The sequence below is a fragment of the Pteropus vampyrus genome, unplaced genomic scaffold, assembly GCF_000151845.1.
Source record: "Pteropus vampyrus isolate Shadow unplaced genomic scaffold, Pvam_2.0 Scaffold397, whole genome shotgun sequence".
Taxonomy (NCBI): Eukaryota; Metazoa; Chordata; class Mammalia; order Chiroptera; family Pteropodidae; genus Pteropus; species Pteropus vampyrus.
In genome coordinates, this window is record NW_011889178.1 from 1,380,631 (window position 1) to 1,388,097 (window position 7,467).

The window sequence follows — 7,467 nt, forward strand, 5'->3', positions numbered from 1 at the left end:
TGATTGTCTTCAATAAAGAATATACAAAAATCAGAGTATTATACAGTCATTAAAAAGAATAAGAAAAATGTTTATGAATTGATATAGAAGGATTTTCAAAATATAGTATTAAATAAAATAAAGCAAGGTGCAAAACAATGTCAAATATGCTGTCACTTGTGTAAAAAAAAAGAGTGTATCCATATATCCTTATGTATGCGTAGAATCTCCTTATGCATCCATGGAAAGATACAGGAGATACAGGTAACACTGGTTGCCTTTGGGCAGAAGACCTGGGAGGTTGGGAGATAGAAATAAGAGGAAGAGGGTCTTTTAACTGTATATCTTCACTTACCTTTTGACTTTTGAACTATGCGTATGTGTTATCTGTTTTTAAAATGGCATATTTCATATGCAGATGGGCTGAAAGTTAGAAAGCAGGGAACCCAAGCAAGGACTGAAAAGTGGTGATAACTATTATTTGTGGATATCTGAAAGAGTGGATAGAGTAAAACAGTGTCTGGATTCTCTGGGAGCAAAGTTCTGTACTTCTCATGTGAGACTTTTGTTTTGGAACTTGGATTATATCAGTGAATGGAATGAACACCCCTGTCTTCATGGAGCTTATAGGGTGGCAGTGCATGGAGAGACAAACAATACAGGGGCTGGGGAGAGACAGCAGGCAGGTTGTGGTATTGAGTAATTTGGTCAGAAAAAGCTCATTGAGAAGATTTGAGCAGAGAGCTCTAGGAAGTGCGGGAGTTGGCCATGCAGACATTTTAAGGAAAGCATCCTAGCCAGAGAAAACAGCCAGTGCAAAGACTCTAAAGCATGAACAGGCATGGTGTGTGGGGCAACAGAAAGGAGGCCAGGGTAGCTGGAGTTAGGAGTAAGGAGTAGCAGATGAGATCACAAAGGTCATGGGCCAGATCATGTAGGACCTTGTTATTGTTAGCATTTGCTGAGTTCTTAATGCTTTCTCAGGTTGCACTTTTATTTATTGTAGCACCTAATCATCACCTCAACCATGTGAGATAGGTACAGTTATTGTCCCTATGTTAGAGATGAGAGAATCTTTAGGGAGGTTAAAGAGCTCGCTTGAAGATATACAGCTAGTAAGTGGAATACCAGGACTGAAAACCAAGTCTGGGATTCCAGTGTAGACAATCATCCCTATGCTGTTCTGTATCTATTAAATGCTAAGGGAGAACTAAGGGAAGGCTCTGAGTCCACCCTTGGACCTCTGCTTTGAAAGGAAAGCAAAGGTGAGGTGTTAGAGCCCCCAGAAGAAGGATCCCACAGAGTCGGAGCTGGTTGCACTTTCTTGTAATAAACCTTGGAGAGGCTCTAGTATGGTTTAGCAAGGCAGAGAGAATTGCCTTGCCCCAGTATGTGCCAGGAGGTACAAGCTGAGCTAGAACTGTGAGGGGGAAAAGGAAGCAAGACCTCAAAGCCAAAGACAGTATGAAGCCATTTGGAATGTGATAAGCACAGACTGTGTCTAATTTCTATGAATCAGCCACCTCTTAGGAGGTGATCACATAAGTAAGTAAGAGTTTTCTGAGTTTCTCAGAGGAGAGTGCTGATGCTGAATAGACAAGTTAAAAATGTCTGAAGAGTATAAGTTCTGATATCTAGCAACCTTGCTGAGAGTAAGAGGTCTCAGGAGGCAGGCTGGCCTAAGGAGGTTGCTCCTTAGTCATGATTAAATTAGCCTATTAAAAACTGTGGCTCTCTTTCCACCTCCTATTCCTGGCGCAGATATATATTTCACATGAAGTAGCAGATCGAAGACAACCTACTAAAGGAAGATTTTAGATGTTACTAGAATATATCTGTACCTGAATACTCTGTAGTTTTCTGTCTCTGCTCTTCCACAACCAGTATTTAACAAGCACCTGCTAAGTGCTGGGCATTGCTCTAGATTTGCAGCAGTGGATAAGATGCACAAGGCCCCTGCTTGCATATAGCAGGGAGCAGGAGGCGGAAAGTAAAGCAATAAACGTAAGCGATGTCAGACCATAGTAAGGCCTATGCAGAGATTTAAAATTATGCTGGCCTAGAGTGTGAATGTATGGCTACTTTAAATTGCGTGGTCAGGAATGTCTCTTGGAAGAGATTTCTCATGTGTTACTAGTGTTCGCAAATCAAAATATCAGTCTTTTTCTTTAAATGTTGTGCAAATCTATTCTCTAAGTGAGATTTCTCATAACATTGCTTAAATCAATGTGTCATTATTTGGGGAGCAATATTTTTTGGTGGGGAGTTGGTCCTCCAAATGTTTAGTTAAATTCTCCCAGAGTAGTTATCCAGAGACGATCCGCAAACTAGTGAGAATGTGAAGTAGGCTCACTGTATACAGTGGATTTTTCCCAACCAAATGCAAGATAAGGCTAACACATCTGTTTATTGTTGTTGTTGTTTTAAATGGTGCATAAAGGTCTTCTTATGCCCAGTGGGGCATCCTAAGTTAACATAACCTCAGGCTTCTCTGTTAGAAGGGGCAGATCTAGCATGTCTTTCTTTCTCTACCACACAAAAAGCAAAGAGGGCGGCAATTAGTATCTTCAGACCATGGTAAAATAACCCCCTGTCCCAAATGTAAAGCAAAGCTGGTTCTATTGAAAAGCAACAAAGGGGAAGGCTGAAGGGTACAATATGTAATGCGCCTGCTTGGATGTCAAATCACAGGGTGCAGATGAAAATAGAGCAGCTGTTGAGAGCCGCCTAGTCATATGTTTCTTAGAATTTATGAGAAAAGGCTCCAGGGGCCTGCAGTTAACAAAAGCACTCAGCGTGTAGCAGGTTAGGCTGACCTGTTGAGAGGCAGGATCCAGTTTCTAAGTGTGTTCAACTATGTGAATTTGAAATGAATGGATGGAGTGGCTGGATTTTCTCCCCAGGTGGCAAGTCTGGATGTTAAGGTTGTATCCTTCAGGAAAATTTCCTAGTACTTTTGGAGAGAATGACACATTTTCAATTTCCCTCAATGTTTATTGTATATTCCTGATTAGCAAAGTAATGCTTGCTTGTTGTAATAAAATTAGAAAAATTTCATAATGAATAGAGAATTTTAATATGTTTTATAATAGAAAACCCTGACATTTTGGTATGTACTCTTTCAGTTACCTGTGTGCATATCTAAGCACATAAACACAATGCATACATACATATGTTTTGGTACATACTTAGGCTCTTCATATATGTAGTTTGGTATCCTAGCATATTCATCATCCTGACTACTAAACCTAATCTTAATGGCTTAACACAACAAAGGTTTATTGTGTTTAGCACAGTCCTTGCAGGTCAGGCAGTTCTCCTGGTCAGTTTTCCTCCAATAGAGTTAGAGATCAGAGCTGCTTCTAGTCTGCAAGTCACCATGTTTGAAGTACAGTGCTTCTGACCATGTTTAAGGAGAGTCAGCTGGGCAAACTTGCAATGGTTCTTTTCTGCCTAAGACTCAAATGTGACATATCATTTTTGCTCAAATTCTCATTGATGAGAAATCCAATCACATGATCCTGACCTACCCTTGGAAATATAGTCTCCTTGTATGCCCAGAAAGAGGAAATTATGGCCAGTGCATTGCATTGCCTCTGTCTCATCTGCCTTATCTCACTTTACATTGTATTATGGCATTTCCCCCAAATTATTAAATATTCTTCAAAATCATTTTTAATAGCTACAGAATTTCCCATCAAATGTATACACCATTCTTTACTTAGGTAAGCATTCCAGGAAGTTTTGTGTATAACGACATACATTCCTCTCTCTAAAGCGATTTCCTGAAACCAACGAAACTTAGGTTTCGGACATTTAGTTTGTTGGCATTTATCTAGAAATGTTAGGATGCTAATGTTAAAGATGCAAAGGAAAAAATTCTCTACCTTAGGACAGACTTTTACAGTTCCAAACCACAAAAAGAACAGCAAAGCTACTACTTATGTCCCCTGGTGCCCATCTTTTCTAGAGTGTTTCCCTGCACCCTCTCATTTTCCCCTACTATTGTTTCTTTTCATTCACACACTTGTATTTCTTTTTATTTTTTTTCTAGGCAGATTCTGCCCCCCACCCTTGAAACCAACTAATCTTATGTTTACACTGCTGTTTTTCCCTTTTTGCTCTCATTTCTGCTCTCTCCCTGGTCCTTTCTCAATCCTTTCCCCGCCAGAGGTGCTGAGCTTGCCTGCTGCTGTTACCACTCCCCTTGCTTTTCTGCCCATAAGTGACTTTGGTTGGTGAAGAAAAGAATGGGCACGCGCAACCAAGCTGAATAGGACTTATTAATAGCATTCAGCAGACTGTGATTTGAGGCAAATAAATAATTCTATGTACGATTAAATGTAAAATGTGTGTGTGTGTGTATGTGTGTGTATGTATCTCCATCAGTCTCCAAATTTTGTCTACTGTATAGAAATTAAGTAGGCAATAAAAACAGCTCCCCTGTGGCCTTTTGGAGGAGTATAGGTAATTTATTTTAGAATACTTTATCTCAGAATAACTATTTTTAAGCCAAAATCACTACAGCTTTTGGATTTATCAAGCGTCTTGACTGGGAAACTGAGGAAAAAGTATATCTAAAGAACTGATATTTGAAAACTAGGAACAGATGCATTTAGTGAGCACCAATTCCTTAGTCTACAAATTTTAGTCTAAAGCTCTGATACTAACTAGTTGTGTGACTTTGTCTTGATCTGTTTGGATTCCTGGCTTGAGAGAATTTTAGTTTGGTGCCATTGTTTACTCTAGTGGAATTTCTAGTTGCTCCCAGATCCTATATCCTAGTCAGTGTTTTCCAGGTATGTGAGATCTCTATGCTAGACTGAATTTAATTGTTAGGCAGCTGCCTATGACAATTACAGAGCAATTTACTTTCTGTACGGTCTCAGAGATTCATAATCTGAGCTTTAGGTTGCCCAACCTTGACTTTAAAATCTCCTTCTTCATCCCTTCATGCCTTATGCCCTCCCATAAGCCCTGTCCTTATCCTGGACTTATTTTTCTTGGTCTTGTTTGGTTTGTCTAAACTAAAGCATACATCTGGTACTTTGGTGAAGTTGTCTTCTTTACCTATGACTCTAACCTGATATTAAGATTGGTCTCCTTAGTATACAAGTGGCATGTTTGACAGGGCTCTTTTCCTCAGACCTGCCTATTGTGTGAGTCAGCAGAAAATACTTAGTTTATGTGTCAAATTGTGTTCTCCCTAGGACACCTCTCATCAGGGTCCAGTTTCTTGTTCAAGAAATACCTCCAATTTTCTCACCCCAGAGCCCAGTGAATAATCACATCTTTCCTGGCATATTTATCTATCACTCTGATTCTCCCAGAGGAGTGACCCCTTCCAATATCTAATCGTATAGTTTTACTTTAGTAAAACACTTCAGATAGACAGTAGGAACAAATTTATCCAAAGATGAATCAGTTATTGGAGTTAGTAAACAAGGACTTTAAAATCTGTCGAAAATAATTAAAAGAAAAATAGAGTATCTGAAATTAGCACTCACTGGATGGCTTTAACAGCAGTCTGGATATAATAGAAGACAGGATTAGTAAACTTCAAGACAGATCAATAGAAACTATCCAAACTGAATCACAAAGAGACAGTGGCGGGAGGGCAGAAGCAAAGAACACAAAACATGTAGGGTACAAACACTCTAACATACATGAATTGAGGATTGGATCCAGACCTCTATCCCTTTGCCTCTTCCTATTTTCCTGGTCCATGGCCTCTGTTCTGGTCCCACTGCAGCATATGGTCTAGTGGGAGAAAACTAAAAGCAGATGGCATATGTTGAGAAAAGTACTGTGTTGTAAGAGTGATTAAAATAGGAGGTGCACTTCAGAACAGTGGTCGTGAGAAAGTCAGGGTGGTCAGTGGACCTAACATCCAAACAGGATAAAGTCTGGTAAAGAACCAGCAGCAGGTATTACAGCAGAAAACAGCATGTGCACTGTTTAAAAAGCCACTTAGCGTCTTCTAGGTTTCAAAAGTAACCTGGTATGGCTGGAGCACTTATGAGAAGCGGCAGAGGAAGTTAGAGGGTAGCAAGGTCCAGGTCACTTAGAGCTCTGTAGGTAATGTTTAGAACTTTGTATTTTATTTTAAAGGCACTGGGAGGCCAGTAAAAGGTTTAATCAGCCAAGTGACAGAATCTGTTAAACAGATCATTCCTAAGAGTTGTAGCAAGAATGGATTAGAGAGGGATAGGAAGGAGAGCTTACTTTGGAGATTACTACAGTGATGTAGGTGAAAGATGATGACCTGGGTCCGAGTGATGGCTGAGGAGATGGAAAGCCATAAATGGAATGGACTTTGACACATGTTCTGCAAGATTTTAACCTGACTTCTTTTCTATCTTTTCTCTTCTTTGATGATTATCTCCACTCCCACATCTTTAATTATCACCTCTAAGTAACTATCACATATCACTTCATAGGGTTAAGAGTGTGACTCTAACTCTCTGACCTTAATCCTGATGAAAGCCATTGTTTCACATTTTCAAAGGAATAATGGTTACATTTCAGAAATTTAAATGGTTTTGGAGCCATAATGCCTCTGGCCACTGTCAGTGTGATCTTGGACAAGTTGTTTCACTTCTCTGCCTCAGTTTTCTCATCTGAAAAATAGGGATAATGTCCTACCTACCTCACAGGGTTGTTGTAAGGACTAAATAAGTTAATGTACAAAAAATATTTGGCACTAGCTTGCACACAGTGACTGGTCAACATTAGTTCCACCTGCAGGACTCCATAATTTCTCTGTCTCTGAATGGTACAAGTTCAACTGCCTCTAGCACCCAATCTATTTCTTCCACTTGACAGTTCCATTTCTATTAATAGCTCTAGCTAGACATTTCAAAGGGCAGTCCAATTTGACTCCTTGTTCTTAATTCCCTATCACACTGCAAGTAGACTTAAAATTAGATGGCTATTAAGTATCACTTTTATTCCTATCTGCACACAGAGTGAAAGCTACGGCTTCTTTTATTCAATAATCCACCAATATTAATTGATTACTTATTATGAGCGTGGAACAACTGGGCTAGGTTCCTATTCTAATAATTTGCCTTTCAGGTACAATTTCTGCCATCTGTTCTACACGGGATAATATGCGAAGTTTCTCAACAATCTTGATAGAAAGCGAAGGGAAAATTCCTCTTTATAATCAAAATGGAGTTTCGAAAGATCCTCAGTTAAGTGGAACAAAACCAATGAAACACATCTAAGCATGCTTTACTATCTCGAGGTTGCCAACCTTACCAATTCAATTATGGATACAAAAAGCGTTCAAGAACAATGATGTCAAGGCTTAGGAATAAGAAAAATGGTGCAAGCTATCCATCCCACAGTAGTATTAGACATTTCTGCCTATTCTCCATCACTACATCTTTATGTTTAGTGAATGTTACTGAAATAGGTGGGATCTATTAATAGTGTATACTTATTTGATTTTGAGTATCAAATATTAAATAACTGACTTTTGAA